The sequence below is a fragment of the Meleagris gallopavo genome, chromosome 5 (genome assembly GCF_000146605.3).
Source record: "Meleagris gallopavo isolate NT-WF06-2002-E0010 breed Aviagen turkey brand Nicholas breeding stock chromosome 5, Turkey_5.1, whole genome shotgun sequence".
Lineage (NCBI taxonomy): Eukaryota > Metazoa > Chordata > Aves > Galliformes > Phasianidae > Meleagris > Meleagris gallopavo.
In genome coordinates this window covers 44,689,019-44,705,475 of record NC_015015.2, presented here as the reverse complement: position 1 = coordinate 44,705,475, position 16,457 = coordinate 44,689,019, and the positions used below count along the sequence as shown (strand labels likewise).

At 40.5% G+C, this 16,457-nt stretch overlaps 1 protein-coding gene across 1 annotated transcript in view; it reads right to left on the bottom strand.

Annotated features, from left to right (window-relative positions):
- Positions 1-939: 939 nt before the first annotated feature.
- PPP4R4 (protein phosphatase 4 regulatory subunit 4) overlaps positions 940-16,457 on the bottom strand; it is an 85,706-nt gene continuing 70,188 nt past the window's right edge. Inside the window, exon 25 of the transcript XR_004159967.1 lies at positions 940-1,870. The gene's annotated coding sequence lies outside the window, so the exon portion shown is untranslated. The remainder of the gene's footprint in view (positions 1,871-16,457) is intronic.

Sequence of the window (16,457 nt, the reverse complement as noted above, 5' to 3'; positions counted from 1 at the left end):
CCTTGCAGACGCATGCCCTAGTCACAAGCAGGATGTGGGAGTTTTTTCTTCTTCTATACTCTGGAAAAAAAAGAGACCACAGGCCTCTAGGAAGGAAAGGAGAGAGAGAGGCAAATGTGCTGCCATGCAGAACTAGTGCTCTGCAATGTCTCTCTTGGATAACCTCTCTAAGCTGTGGAGGTTGCAGGGATAGCAGGCAATGCAAAATCTGGGTGCCAACCATGGAAAAATAGAGTGGCAACAGCTAGCAATAGGTGTCTGCCATCCTCACAAGGTATTTCCTGCCAGTGTCATTATCAGTACTAGGGAGCTGTCTGCCAGGCTTGCTTCATCAGGCAACAGCCCCTGGTTTACTGACACCTTGCTATGATTTTTCCACTACAGGATTTGCCAGAGTTAGTGTTGAAGTAGAGGCAGGCACCACACTCAGCACAAAAGAGCAGCAGACAGCTTGCTCCCTGCCTACGTCCATGCTGTGCTGTTTATTATGTGCCTCATCCTCATCTCTCCTCCAACCACCAAGTCCTACTCTCAGAATCCTGCTCTCATCACAGTGAGCATCACGAAACAGATTTTCCCTTTTACATTTGCTCTTTGTATTTCCTCTATGCACCAGCTCTTGTTCACAGCCTCCCACTCCACCTCCTGCAGACATTTTCTCCTCCCACCATCAGCACCATTCCTGCAGGAGGTGAATGCTGCTGGCTTGGCTAGGCAGTACTCGCTTTCCTCCTACTCCCAAAACATGGGAAGGGTGACAGGAGGCAAGGGGCCTTGTTGCCAATCAGCCCTTTAGTGCTTACAGCAGTGGGAAAGTATGGGTAAAACGTAAATTTTCAGCCCTCCCCCTTCACAGAGTTGCTCCCTTTGATGTAATTGTCAGTGAAGCAGAGAGGCAACTCAGAAGTAATTAGGGACCACATTCATTAGCTACTGACACAGCAGGGGGTGAGGCACAAAGCTGCACTCACGGCCATCCCAGGTTTTGATGACCTGGCTAAATTCTGGTGAGACGGAAAGCCCCTTTTCATTGCAAGAGCATGGGGTGCACATCTCCATCTGTCAGGCTCTGCTCGGCTACATGTGGCCCGCCTGGAGTTTTGTCTTAGCCTCTTTATGTGTAACAGTTTTGGATACATATTGTTATCTAATTTATTATTTTCCTTGGATTTGTATAATTGTGTAACATCTATGCATCACTAGAAATCTCTGTAATCAGTAATCATCAAGAATGAGCATATGTTCTGTCTATGGATCTAGAATGAAAAATGAAAGGGTACAGGTGCAGAGCGATGGTAAGGAGATTTAAGAGTTCAGGTTCAGAATGACACTGGTGCCTTCAGGGCCATAAACAGCTCACCAGTGTACAATAACTGACCTTCAAAAGACTGTAGCCTTTGGAGCTGGGTAAATCCAGTCTCGGAGATAAACAGAACACAGACTGAGTGCTCAGTGCATGTAAGGCACACCACAGGTAGTAAGATCCAGTGAATGAAGATCTGTGAACCAATGAAGGAAGGGCAAAGTGTACAGAAAAATAGAAAACAAAAGTGATGCCAGATGGATCCCATAGTTAGTACCCACAACCCTCACGCTCCTCTCATCAAGGATCAGGATGCAGCTGTCCCACTGTGCCCTTCTCTCAGGGATGAAGCCAAGCAGGGCAGAGAAACAGTGATAATAAAACTCGGGGTGTGGGGAGGGTACTAAAACCTTTCCCTGTATTAGTTTTAACTGCAAGTAATCTGTACTATATCTTAGTTTTGTAACTAGACTAATTACAGTTCTTAGGAAAGAATGCTGAGATATCAGTAAGTCTGCTGGTAAATTCTCATCTTCACATCAGGCACGCTGGCAGTCCCAGGGGTTCCTGAAAAGAGAAGCAAAAGTCTCACACACTGTTTCGTGCTGGGTCCTCATCACAAAGCTGTTCTAGATACAACATTGTACATTGCGATCTCTACAAACCAGTGTCCTTCCAGCTGAGGTTGTACTGTATTTATAGCAAGAATACATCATGATTTTAACCAAGAGGCATGGTTATAGAAACAAGGCCTGCTTCACAGTGAGAACAGGAAGACTGAGGAGATGAGGATCTCACCACCATCACTCCTTACAGGCAAATGAGGCAAAGCAGCAGCCAGGAGGATTGTCCTGCAACCAGGGACCTGCTGGCTGACCACTCTTGTGCTAACAGGGTCCCCTGGCTGGGGCAGTCAGAAGAAACCTGTCTTACTAGCAGAGCTTTAATCTTCTTCACCCTGAAAAAAGAGGAAGGCAGTGCAAAACTCCTTTTCTTTGCCTCCTTATCTTATCTGACCTGCTGACACTCTGTTACTCAGTCACTAGATATTTAGCAACTTTACCAAAAGCACCTTTTTTTCCATCATTATTTATTCTGTCTTATCTCCAGTAACTGAGGCAGTCAGCTACAAATTGGTGGAAGGCATCATCAGCCTGCTTCTGTTCACTGAAATGGAAGTGTCTCACTGTGGAGACAAAAACAATAAAAACACAGCGAAAATCTCTAGTTGATCACTTTCTTCCTAGTTACACAAAAAATAACTATTTAAAAACATTCTTTTTCCCCTTGAATATGTCTGCTACAGCTAGGCAGAAGGAGCCGTGTCCATGGCTCTGTGTACTAGTCCACATGTCAAAGTCACCACTCATGGAGGACTCAGTCTGTAACCAGAACCAAAGTTGAAACCTGTAACAGAGCTCTACTGACTCTTAGGGCCTTGCCTGGTACTGAGGGCAGCCAGCATTTTTAAGGATAAACTTCTGCAGGTTGGGTGAGAGTTTGACAGTATGAGTTGTTAGTCTCAGCACATAAGGATGAGAAGCTGGTTTTGTCTGTGATCCTAGTATAAGCAACCTGAAAATATGGATTTGAGGTAATTGTTTTAGAGCCTGATGTAATTCTATCCATTATTTCATACCTACAGAATTGCTATGTTTTGTCACAGAGAAGCTATTTGCCTGCTAAATGATGCAGCTCAGAGATAATCAGACTGCCTGGTGTGTTGAAACTGCAGACTTCAAAGTGAGAGAGATAACTGTTTAAATAGTGTGGCATGTTTGGCCACAGATCAAAGTTTCTTATTACTTAATATTAATGAAATATCCAAGACTCTACTAAAGCTTTCTCAACATATATTTGGAGACTATATGAAAAATAAGTCTAATATATTTGACTCCTCATACAGTAGGGGGAAAGAGAGACATGTGGTATAGCTCCGCAGTGGGAATGAGCTTACCCTGCGGCACTGTGCAGCAAGGGCAGTGCTGTCTCACATAACCCATGAACACTGGTCAGCAGAGCCTGACTAACTCAGCAGCCTTCAAACAGCTTGATCTCACATGTATTTTTCTTCATGAAGTAGACCTTCTTGGTCACAGAACAAAAAAACTTTCTAAAAGTTACAGATCTGTGAAATACAAAGGTAAGGTTCAAGACACAAAGGGTATGTTTATACTGGCAAGCTGCAGGAAAGATCACTCTCCTAGATTAGTAGAGGGAGGTGGTTGGCCTACTTCTGCCCATGACCACCAGGACATGGTCTCGTGTGAACCCACTTGGGTCAGGAAACTATGGGGTATCCCCATATACCAGAATATGTGGGCTGTGGAGAGGAGACACAAGATTGTAAACCCCAGCCTCTGCTGCCAAGTGGGCAGCAGGCATGATGCAAGACTTCCAGTGTCCGCAGCTAGCGGATGCACCCTTCCATACCCCTGCCCTCCCCAAGGAGCAAACACAATTTGCTCACAGGAGAAACACCAACTTTCAGTTGCTCCTCCTAGGCTTAGAACGTTTCACCAAATCATTACAAAAGGAAAACACTAAGTTTTTCAAGACAGTCTGACTCTTTTCTTTTAGCTTAGTTGTTTTACCTATTGGACCAACCCCGTACAGATAGGAGAGCGACATGCAGCAAGGCAGCACAAAATCTGGATGTTTTTGATATTGATTATGAACATGCACTTCAGAACAGGCTTCTGTTTTTCCAGCCCAGATACGTTTCTGATAACCTTGCAGAAGAAACAGCATTGCTTCTCCCTTCCTACTCCTGACCAGTGCTGGCAGGTGTCTATAACTGATTCTCCTGAACAAACCCTGGCAAAGGGACAGAGGGACACATTCCAGGCACATCCCATCATCTCTGCAACCATTTGCTTGATATCAACGCTTTTATTTATGTTCAGTGTCATCATATTTCTGTACACGAATGCATCTCTAGAAAAGATGTGTCTGCAAACCCATGCACACATACATACATCTTTGTTTCATGCTCCAGGAGTATTTAAAGCCATTATTATAACCAAACCAAATAACTCTATAGAAGACAGTGGTTAAGATGCTTGCAATGCACAGTGCAGATTATCCTATGAGAAAATGCTTTGCTAGTTAATATCTTTGTTTTCCAGTCTCAAGGCAAATTTAAGATAAGTCTGATGTTTGCTTTGCAGCTAGCATGCTGACTTTGCATGCTTCTTCCACCCCCATGCCCTCTTGCTTGGTTCTAAACTAGGAGATAAAACTCTGGGTAGACTCCATTGCACATCTTATTTTCCTTTTCAGCAGTACTGAAAAAGAAGCAGCATTTACATTTCATTAGTGCTTAGGACAAAGTCCTCAGGCTGGCTTCAACTTCTGTTTTTGCAACCTCATCTGTTTGAGTTCCTTTACCTGCAGGCTTTCTGTACCATGCTGCAGAGTGGCCTCAACACCTGCATCCATCATGTTCACTTGAATTAGATGTGCCACTACCAATATAACTGTGACATGTATAATTAATGAATGAATTTGCCTTTTCCTGAGCAAGGACAGCTGAACCCACAGCCAGTCCAGGGAAGTAATAAAGCTACATCAGAAATTTCCTTTACAAGGAGTCTGTGCAGCACAAGCTGCAGAGCTGTCAGCACAGCTGTACCAGTATAACCACTTGTACAGAAGGGCTCTCAGTTCCCAGTTCTCTCAGCAAGAATTCAAAACCACTGTGACTGGTCTGCACACCTTGGGTAGGACCTCTTCTGAGTATGGGAATCATAAGCACACAGGAAAAATAACAGTTCCCACTGTACTAGATAGCAGAAGCTGTCAGGTTTGCATGACATTGCCTGTTGTAGCTCGGTTAAAAAAAAAAAAGCACAAGCACAAGCAACAGCATTGGTTTCCAGTAAAGCATCCTTTTGAAAACCAATTCACTTTCCCATCTCAACTGTATGCACACAATTGAGGTTTAGGTTTAAGGCAAGACAGATCTGGAATAGAAACTATCTGAACAGAAATTTTTGCTCTGGTATAAGACAACACTTCTCATTCATTTTTATTCTATTTATTCAAGAATGAAAGTCCATACAAGGATTTAGAGTAATAACATATTTCCATATGGTTCTGTATTTTTTTTTTAAATATAAGCAGCCCTATATCAGTTAAATATTACTGATGCAATAATGAAACGTCTACACTGAAGAAACCTGTTGTTTCGTCTCTATTACTGAGCATCCATGTCTTATAGATTTCTTTCTTCAGATGAAAAAGAAAGATTTTGTATGTTCTCTCTAGTGCTTCTGCTGTGCCTGCTGGCAGACTCCTACCTTCTGTATCCTATCATGCTATACATTACCTGGGAAGAACAATTCGATCTGGTAAATAATTTCAGGGGTATGAATGTCTGAGCTCATGGTCACAAATATATACAAGTCTAAAAAGGAGTTGAGTAGTCATCTGGAGCATATTGGAGCAAACATCACAAGCTCATTTATCCATACAACCTGATTTGTATAGAATATGCACAAGGTGAATTATCAGTGAGTCTGGCCTACAACAAACATTGAAGTAGGTTCAGTGTTTACATTCACACTACAAAAGGGACTGCAGGACTTTCCTGTGTCCAGACTTAGATCTTCCAATGCTTATTATGGATATTATGCACCTAAGCTGCAAGATAGATATGGTCATGTAGATACAAGCTTGGGTGAAAGTTGCATGGACGAAGATGCTCACTGTTTTCAATTTCTCTGTTCTTTAATAGTTCTTGATTTCATGCTATTACTGCACTGGCATTCACAACAGCACTTGTTCTCCTGTTGTCACAGAAAGTAAAGTCTTGTTAACTACAGTCACTCAGTCAATAAAATATAATTGGAATATAATTTCTCCCTACATGTCTTTTCTAGCAAGCAGAAGTGTTGGCTGACAAGAAGTCTGACCACAGGACTGACTATTTTTTAGAACGACAATGACTGGAACTTGAAGATGCCACTGTTGAGCAAAGAATGAGAGGTGAATGGTAATTTAAGCCTTCTGTCAATGCAAATACCTCCATGCACATTATAATGCCAAAATGAAAAATGAATACTCTTAGGAAATACAAGTTATATGATGCAGAAGTCTCATTCATTCTATAATCAGCTGTTGACCAAGGTAATAATTCTGTATGGAAGGACTTCTGTGGGTTCCAAAATTTCATTATATAGTGAACAAAGTAGGTGCTTTGAATTAAAAATAAAATAAAAAAAATAAAAAATTAAGAAGGAATAACTTGAAGACATTATGTGAGACCTTCTGGAAGGTAGGAAGGATGCTGTGGATGTGTTCAGTGATTTATTCTAACTGTGATCTGAATTATTATTACATTGGAGACACTGTTCTCTTCAAAGAAATACATAAGACAGGGAATCACTGGCTTTTAAATTCTGCCATTTGCAAAAATCTTGACCATAGGAGACTGGGAATCTCCCTGGATCGTGCTTGAAATATTGCCTACGGCTGAAGCACAGAAAAGCAAGATTTACATACTGCTGACTCTTCACATGGGCCTTGATAGTGAAGATGGTTTACACTGGCCCATAGTCCATGTCTTGCAGGAGCACAACCTTCCACTCTAAATGAGTCAGTGTTCAAAGAGATTGCATTGCCAACAGCAGCAGTGTGGCCAAGTCCTATCACTAGCCAAGGAACAGACATTTAATGGCCAGGTTTAAGCTAGGGTGGTTTCTATTTATGATCTCAGTTCAGTGAAGTCTTGGCTCCCTCTTCTCCTCCCACCTGTCCTTCCACCTCCAGATGTAGAGATACAAGAGAAGTTAAAGTAGCGCCTCTTAATTTACTGTGCTGGCCTGTAACATCAGAGGTAGTGGTGTGACAACAAAAGTTGAACAACTTTCCAACAACAGTACATTCCATTTTGTTGCTGTGCAACAAACGGCAGAAGACAAGCAGTCTGATAAAACAGCATCTGACATGGAAGGACTTTGAAGCAAAGGTGTAGAATTGAATTCCACACTGTTGTATATCCTCTATTGACTAACAGAGACAAACACATACTTCTACAGCCTTCATGGCTGGAGGAGATTATCTCCCTTCCAGAGAAAGTCATTCAGTTTTATGAATTTTGTAGACTTTCATTATTTATTCAAGTTAGATGCAGAGTATAGTTCTGGGGGGTGATAGAGAAAAGGAAAGAAAAAGACAAAATAAAATCTTAAATTACATTTTAAAGCAAACAATCAAATTGAAATATCACCGAGTTACATTCCAAAGCTGGAGGATACTTTAGCCAGAAAATATCAGGAACAGATTAGCAATCAAGTGCTATAGTGCTCTCTCTGATGGAAGCCTCTCAAAAGAATGAAAATTTTCAACTGGATGCCATCAGGAGCAAAAGATGTTCATGCATCTCAACTCAAAGTATTTTTCTATTATATGTTATTCTCACTAGAAATCTATGTGCATCCATAAAGTGTTCAATTTCAAAAGATAAGTAAGGTTGCTAAGTGACATTAGCACTTAAATCAAGAAATGAATAATTAACACCTCACATCTGGCACTGTCCATGTATTAAATGCAATATTCTTATGAAACAAAGAAAAATCATATTTCAGTCCCTACAAGGCTCATAGTCAGGGATTGTTGTCCATTTGACTATTCCATTACCTAAATATTTTCCCCTCACAGGAATAAAAACTATGTAGTAACTATTTTTTCCTCCCTTAACTGATAGGCTTTTAATATACCATTTCTGTTTCTCAAAAACAGTATTGTACAAGTGATCGAGTGATAGATACAAACTGTACAATATCGCTGGTCTTGCATTTGAGGCTGATCATTATATCACATTTGTGTAGTGTTTTGTGATTTATTATACTTAATGCTCAGATTCCCAAGAACTATCTTACTGCCATATGAAAACATCTTATTTGAAGACATGTTCACATCATCCTAGATATTTGTTCTTCCTCCCCCACCTTATTTTTATTGTTTTCAGATGAATTCAGACACCATCATTTAAAAAAAGAGATCTCAGGAGGGGAGTGGCCCCAGGATCAGGAAACAGATGGTGTGCTTTGATACTTGCCCATCTCACTGAAGCTCAGAATTTTAAAGTGCCTAATCAGTTTGAAGAGACAGTATTTCTTGAATGAAAGTGAATCCCTGCTTACATACTTTGCATATTTTGTGGAAGCACAGCCAGATACATACACACATTTTCAGGAAGAAGAGTTGCTTTAAATAGCCATTCCATGCAGCCTATTGAGAGCCATGAGAACTAGTACCAGAACTGAAGCAGGTTACAATACTTGAGTCTATGTTTAAGAGGAAAACAAACAAGCAAGCAGTACACATAATGAATAGTTCTTTGTCACTCTGAGTGGCGTAGCTAACATTATTTACACTTATTTGGTAGTTAGTGAGCCTAATCACAATTCACAGGTACAGGAGGGCATCTCTTGCCTGTCTTTTACAGAGGCCAAAGGACAGGGTAATGAAGGAATCTTTAATTACTTCAGACCAGATAGTCAAAGACTGCAAGTCACAGGGTCTCAATGTAATTATTGCAGCTGTAAGGAGGCATATTCACAGTGCATGTAAACATGGAATAGCAGGAAAATATATCAAATCCCAAGTTCAGAAGATTAATAATAGTCAATGTCAATATTTTATACGACTTCCAGATGCAATAATGCCTTCTTTTTCCTTTCCCTAAACATAAAATCTCTTATTCCTTTTGTAATTTTCTGCCATTGATCCTTTCAGGAATCCAATGTAGAAAATATATTTCACATCTACTGGATAAACTTTGAGATGACTTCCCAAGAGGATAGAAATACTTTAAAGAGAGTTAAGTTTGTGTCTCCTGCCTGCTTAAGATCTACCTCATAATATAGACTTAGTACAGCACAGAAAAGGGCATTACAGTTCTTCTGTCAGAGAAATAAAGGTTCTGATGACATCTGCTGGGGACTAGGCAAACACCTGCCATCCCCTACCATAGGTCTGATTCTTATATGTAAAAAACACAAGTCAACTAAACTAATGAGAATAAAAATGTTTCTTCACTGTGAGTTAGAGAATGACAGGAAATTAAGGTAGGAATGTCTCTAAAGGTCATTAACTCAATCCCTGGAACAAGCAGGATTCATGCTACTTCAATCACTGCTGATGGTGGTTTGTTCTAACAAATAATAATAATAATAATAATAATAATAATAAAAATGTTACTTCTCTGGACACACTATTATCTCACTTTATTGTTTTCACATTCCCTGTAAGGCTTTTCACAGTAATGCCTGATTTACAAGCAATTATCATTTTGTGTATTCAAGACGAATCAGGCTGCATTTAACCATGAAGTTGAAAACATAAAGGAGATACTTTAGTTACAGAATCTTACAGCATTACCGCTTCATGTATCTGGCAATACTAGGCACAGAAACACACCCAGCCTACCCCAGATGTGATGCAGAAATACATGCATTTTGAAGGTGCTTTTGTAACAGCAGTCACCACAGATGGGCAGTCTCATGAGCCTAGTTCTCTAGGAAAATGGTCAAGATAAGCTCCATAGGTATGGAGCCATCAGAGTACTCGCATCCCACTGATTTCAATTATACTACACACTTAGTGGGGGAAGCAGCCACCTTGATGAGTCATCTAGTTGACAAATTACATTTAGCAGACTGTATGAAGAACTGTTTCATAACTGTTAGAGCATATTAGTTTATGCATTATGAGTAATTTTACTGTAACTCTTCAGAATAAATACAGATTCTTGAAAATTATCACTGTGTATCTACTACACTACTCCTGGTGCACTGATATTTGTTTAGGTTAAGAAACATGGTTAGATCACTTTTGGCAAGTTTAACAAGCTCACCTTAGTTCTTCTAAGAAAACTCCAACTCCAGGCTAAACATCTGACTGACCTCTACCACCTCCATCAAGACAAAAGAAAGTTTCTTGGGGTAAGCACAAGAAACCAAACTAGCAACTAGTTAAGGACAGAATTTCACAGTGAATGTATCTACTTGGCTTCTAGCATGAAAGAACCTTGAATAAGGTAAGAAATGCAATTCCAAAATCTCTTACTAGGACACTGATAGGTATACATTTAATTAAACAACCAGCTTCCTTTCTGGAGCCTGACCTCTTAGGACTGTAATCATACACATTGTGGCACCATAATACAAGAGTAGGTACAGCAATAATAACAGGCACTGCAGCAACCATGGACACAAAAACAAAGGAAGAAAATCTACTTACCTTTGGAAGACTCCAGGCAGACAGAGATCTTCAGCAAGGGATACCCTCACCTTCACTGCCAACCCTTAAATGAGGTCTGGGAAAGGGTGGATCCTGGCTCCACCCCTTCTGGTCACTCAGCAGCATTGCATCCACCTGAGATACCCTGGGTTGGCCTGCCTTCCAACCAGGTGCTCAATCACTGTTTCAAGCCACGACAGCATTTTCACTACACCCATCATATGGGCATTTGAGGTTTAGCTGTTGTCAAGTTATGGACCTCTGCTGAAATGGAGCATAGCATGTGAAAAACTGACATTGCCTAAGCAGACACAGATGCTGTATCAAGGAGCTCGTAATTGAAAGGACCCGATAGTTTGCAAGTAAGACCTAAGCCCAAAATAAAGCATAAAATAGGATGACTAATTGTTTCCCTGTAACCAAAAGTTTCCTAAACCAGATTGAGAAAAGTAATATAATAAAGCAGCCGCTGAAGAAGAGGAATTGCCAGCACCACAAGAAGTACTGCAAAAGGATGAAAGGGACTTTAGGACTTGTAAAAGAGATCACCTGCATATTTGGAACAAGCAGGTAAGACTGTTTCTGCAAAATCAGCCTCCAGGTAGCCAGGACTTGTGGGGTTTTTGCCAAATGTATTTGTGAGATCTTAGACTACTTAGCATTGCTGGGTTACGCAGAGCTGTATATGCATCCAATAAACTTGTCAGTTCGAGGAGATGGTCTTCAGCTCCACTGCTGACATCTCAGTTGCCAGCTGCCCATTCTCAGCACTGTGGCAGTGTTGTGCTGGACAAAACTCCTAGTAGAAATGCAACTAGGTGATAGTCCACGTGTATTGCTATTGTTTGTTCTGGCCTCAGGGATGGTTTTGCCAGAAAACCCAAAAAAAGTGGAATTGCAGAAAAGTATAATTTAGCCAGTGCAACACACTGGCAATGCTCTTGCAGAAAATCACTCTTCAAATGTATAGTTTGGCTGCCACCCATAAGTTGAGTGCTGGTTTACTGCTCAAAAAGCTCTGTTGAATCCAAGGGATGACTGACAATATAAATAGTACTTTGTGGGAGGAATATGCTACTCCCAGTTGTGTGCGGAAGATACTCTCAGCAAGGTGTTACACAGCATGAAAAGCTAGCAATGGCTTCATGAGTAACTAGTGAACAATGCAGCTCACTCAGAGCTCTATGCAGAGCAAACACTTCTCATAGCAGTCTCCTTTGTATTCCATTTAAAATAAGATTTCTGTGTTTCATGTGCATCAAAAGAGATTGAAGTGAAAGACTAGAAAACTTTATGATCTTTTCACCACAACCACATCATCTATAGACAAGACTTCAGCTCTTGAATATCAGATATCAGTATTGCTATTCTCCAGCCTTAATTCAAGCAAAGCTTTCAGTGTTGACTGTGAATGCCAAGATCCTGGAGTAAGGACTAGGAAGACTTGGTTGCTATTATCATTGCTAATAACTATGCTAATTTTGCTAAGAATAAAAGCTGCGTGTGGTTTTGTGCATATCAATTTTTCCTTGTCTTGTCTTTTTGGGCTACAGCCACGCAAAGACTTATCACCACATTGCGGAAACACAGCCACTGTTTGGCCATGTCAGATGTAAATTTCTTCCATGCAGCGAGAAGAAATTTCAATCTTAAATACATCTGAATTAACCACAAATAAATATAGACTACGGAGTAGAAAAAAACATCAATTCATCAAAAGACTGAAGTAGTAAAGTCACTGTGGCATTCACAGTGGAGATCTTGATGTTTAAGCATGTTAACTCATTACATTCATGTGTTCTCTAAGACATTGTCTGTACTTCAGGCTTATTAGTAGAATTTCTTTTAAAAATAAGGCTATTTTTAAAAGAACTTTATCAAGTGAATAATTTACCAGCAACACACAACTCCTTTTTGCACTGAGTTCTGGATGCTCAGTTCCTTTACTGTCTTTCCAAAATATCATCCTTTTATCTGGCTAAGCTCTCACTTAAACTGCAAGCAGTGGTGGTTTTTTGTTTGTTTGTTTCAATTCAATTGACAAAAAGAGACAAATTCTCTTATGTCAAGTTTTACAGCCAAAATTTATTTTCTACAATCCAAATCAGAATGAAATGTTCTATTTCATTTAGGAGTGGTTTTTAAAAGCAAATTAGGAGCATGAGGAATTCTGTGTTTACACTTTACTGGGAATTAAGCCATTGAACAAAACAGGGAAGAGTTTAGATCATGTCCACACTATAGCAGCTACTGAGTAGACTATCTGTCTTAAAGTAGTGCCTTGCCCAACTAACAGTGCTCAAGCTCCAAGAGCAACTTGTCTAATCTGTTCAGGCAAGATCAGATTGGAAGTCCAAAGAACACTCTGTACTCTTGTATCTCATAGCTCTGGAGAATTTATGCAGGAATACAATGATAGTACAAGGGGCAGTGGTTTTAAGTTCAAGGTGGGAAGGTTCAGATTGGATGTCAGGGGAAGTTCTTCACGGAGAGAGTGGTGAGGTGCTGAAACAGACTGCCCAGAGAGGCAGAGGCTGCTTCATCTCTGGAGGTGTTCAAGGCCAGGTTGGTTGGGGCCCTGGGCAATCTGGTCTAATACCAGATCTGGAGGTTGGTGGTCCTGCCTATGGCAGGGGAGTTGGAACATGATGATCCTTGGGGTCTCTTGCAACCCAAGCCATTCTACAATTCTCTTATTCTATGAATACTCGATTCCCCCATTTGGTCATTTATAGGAGGAAAATCACTCTGCGCTTACCATTCAGTTAATTTTGGCATACTCATAAATACTTTACTGAATAGCTGGTATACTCTTGAAAAAGGAAGCAAAGCCCTGGTCTCTCCTCTAAAGGAAATGGCCACATTGAAAAGTTAGGGAGCTGGCAACACCCCCGCAATGCTCAGCATCTGCTCCCTCCCTTCCATTTGTTTGGCTCAGCCCCAGTGAATACAGATGTATCCTTTTATGAAATGGCACATTTTAAACAGGATTGGATACTGCTTCTGCTGCTGAGTAGCTTAGGGCCTGTCTATAAAATAATTCTCACAGGCAGTCCAATTCTCATTGGACATGTGGGGCCAAATCCCATTGGGCTGCTGACGGACTGCATGCAGAGTTTACTGTTCACTTGCTTCCCATGAAAGATATAACGTATTTACCGGAATATAACCCTCCCTCTTTAGGCCATTTATGGGAAGCACGTCACTCAGAGTTTATCAAGCAGTTAATTTATAACAGGCAAAACCAGAAGATCACTCTTTGGAAGAGCAAATATTTGTAGAAAATCTTCTATATGGGACAGTCACCTTCACGTGGTTTTTAAACATAGTTGATTAAGTAACAGAGAAACTACCTAATAGGTAAGTCGAAGTTTATCTGAATGAATTGGATTGTAAAGAGGAGGATTATTTTATTACGTATGTTAATATTATTAAGTATATTATATATAGATAATATTTCTCATATATTCTCTAAATAGGATGATTCAAACGATTGTAGATCTTGATCAGCATTATAATATATTGGATGTTTCTCTTACTCCTTCTCTTACTATAACATCTTCAAAAGAAAAAACCTGAAAAAGTAACTTTTTTCTATCATGTTTTTATTAACTAAATTTCTACTCCTTTTATAAAGGAAGCTCTCAAAACTAGTAATATTCACTAATATCACTAATAACTTTAATTCACTTTAGGAATGTAAAAATGCAAGCCTATAATGAGCAAAAATATAACCTTATTGTTACCCAAACTGTTTTTTCCTAGTCCTAGAGGACATACTGTATTTCTGTTACTAAATGACAAAGCTGATGCAATATTTATGATACATTATTCCAATCTCAGTCCTGCAATGACTGTTTAGTGAAATATTGAGGTTCTTACTCCTGTGATGTGTGTAACACATGGGCATTTGTGTGCATGAGAAAGCAGGATTCTTTCCCTGAGTGCTGAATGGTCGGGGGCATGCCTATACACAAGGGCTGGCCCGTCTTCTCAGTCTGAAATCTATTTGTGCTGGGACAGCAGAGCAACCTGGAAGGCAACTCATGGCATTCTCTATTTGGTTTCCGCATCTCTCTGGGAAGACTTGGTAGCCTTTCTGAGCCAAGTATCAAGCAGTCCTTTCAGAACAAGATACAGCAATGGCATCTGTCAAGGGCAGCACCATCAAGTGTTGCACAGAAATTGCACTGTGCACAGAAGAGATGGAGGATATCACAGAATCATAGAATAGGTTGGATTGGAAGGGACCTGAAAGCCTTCCCATTTCCAGCTCCCTGCCATGGGCTGGTTGCACCCATCCAACCTGGCCCTGAATGCTTCCAGGGATGGGTAGCATCCACAACTTCACCGGGCAGTCTGTGCTAGTGCCTCACTGCCCTCTGTGATGGAATACTACCAGAAGATATGCTTTCCAGTCCCTGTGTCAGATCTTGCAGCATCCTTTTGGTGAAGGGTTGTTTCCCTGGGGAAGCTTCACACGCTTTCAGGTCCAGAGAGGTCCTTTTTGTTGCAATAGAATTGAGGCAGAAGTACCTTATGCCTATCTAACTTCCCACAGAAGAAGGTGACTACACAAAGAATAGAGGTGCTTGGCAATTGTAAGAGCTCTTAACAGCTTTGCATTATGATTGGTCAGGGAGAGTAAGTGTCCCAAATCTGAAGAAGCAGCTGATGTACTTTTTGCCAAGGCAGGAGGTGAACTCAAGGCAAACCCTTCCCTACTCTGCCCCTGCTGAATCCAGACCTCCCAAGTGCCATGATGTGCAGCACATCAGCTTAGATGAGGGCCAGTACATAAAATTGAGAGCTGGGTTTTCATTTGACTTTTGGAGATTACCTCAAACGCAGATTAAACAAGCATGAAAGCATTCATGATCCTCATCTTACTAAAGATAAAGCAAGAGTTAATGGGAAAGAAAAAGAAAGAAAAAATATTCACAACCACAGTAAGCTGCATATTTCAGTGTTCCCTGACTGCCATGCACTCAAGAGAAGGCACAAAATTCAGAGATCTCACTGCCTCCCCATTAAGTCATTACAGACCATCTGTGTCACATCAAGTACAGAACGTGACCTATTATCTCCAAGAAAAATAGCATACCACCTGGCTGCCAAAAACACCCTGTGACTTGGCACCCAAATGTCCCTGTACTCACATCAACGTACCTTTCTGGGATTAACTCCCACAGCCTGAATCAGGCAACTGTGAAATTCAGTTGAACTCTGAATAAATGGCAATCAAATAAAACCAGCTTTCCCATATGCTAAATCACAAATTGTACAATGACTTTTATAGAGCCTTAACTAAACAGCCGTAGTTAATAGTTGCCATGTGTTTTCTAGATTGTTGAATTGCTTTAATGATGGGCCCTACAATCAATATTTTCCTCTCGGGTTGGACTTTAGGAAAAATTTCTTCACAGAAAGAGAGCCAAGATATTGGTACAGGCTGCTCACTGAGGTGGTAGAGTCATTGTCCCTGGAGGTGATCAAGAAAAGGGTAAAGGTTGCACTGAGGGGTCATGGGTTGGTATTTGGACTAGATGACCCTAGAGGTCTTTCCAACCTTGTTAATTCTATGATTCTATCTCTTTTATCTATTATCATGCCACTGCTACACACATGGATTCTGTGCAGGCTTAGTGATCTTATACACTCTGTTCAGTCTGCAAAGAGAATATTCACCTCCATTCAAGACTTTTTCTATAAAGAGTAATTCAATGCCACTTTATGGGAGCTAAATTCGCATATCACTTCAATGGAAAGATGAATGATGAGCATATTTGCATTTCATGCTTGAAAAGCATATTTGCATGTTTGATACTAAAATTTGCCTGAAGCAGTTCGGGAAAACATGTCCAGATCTCTCCAAGCATTTTGGTGATGAGAGAACCTCTGTTAA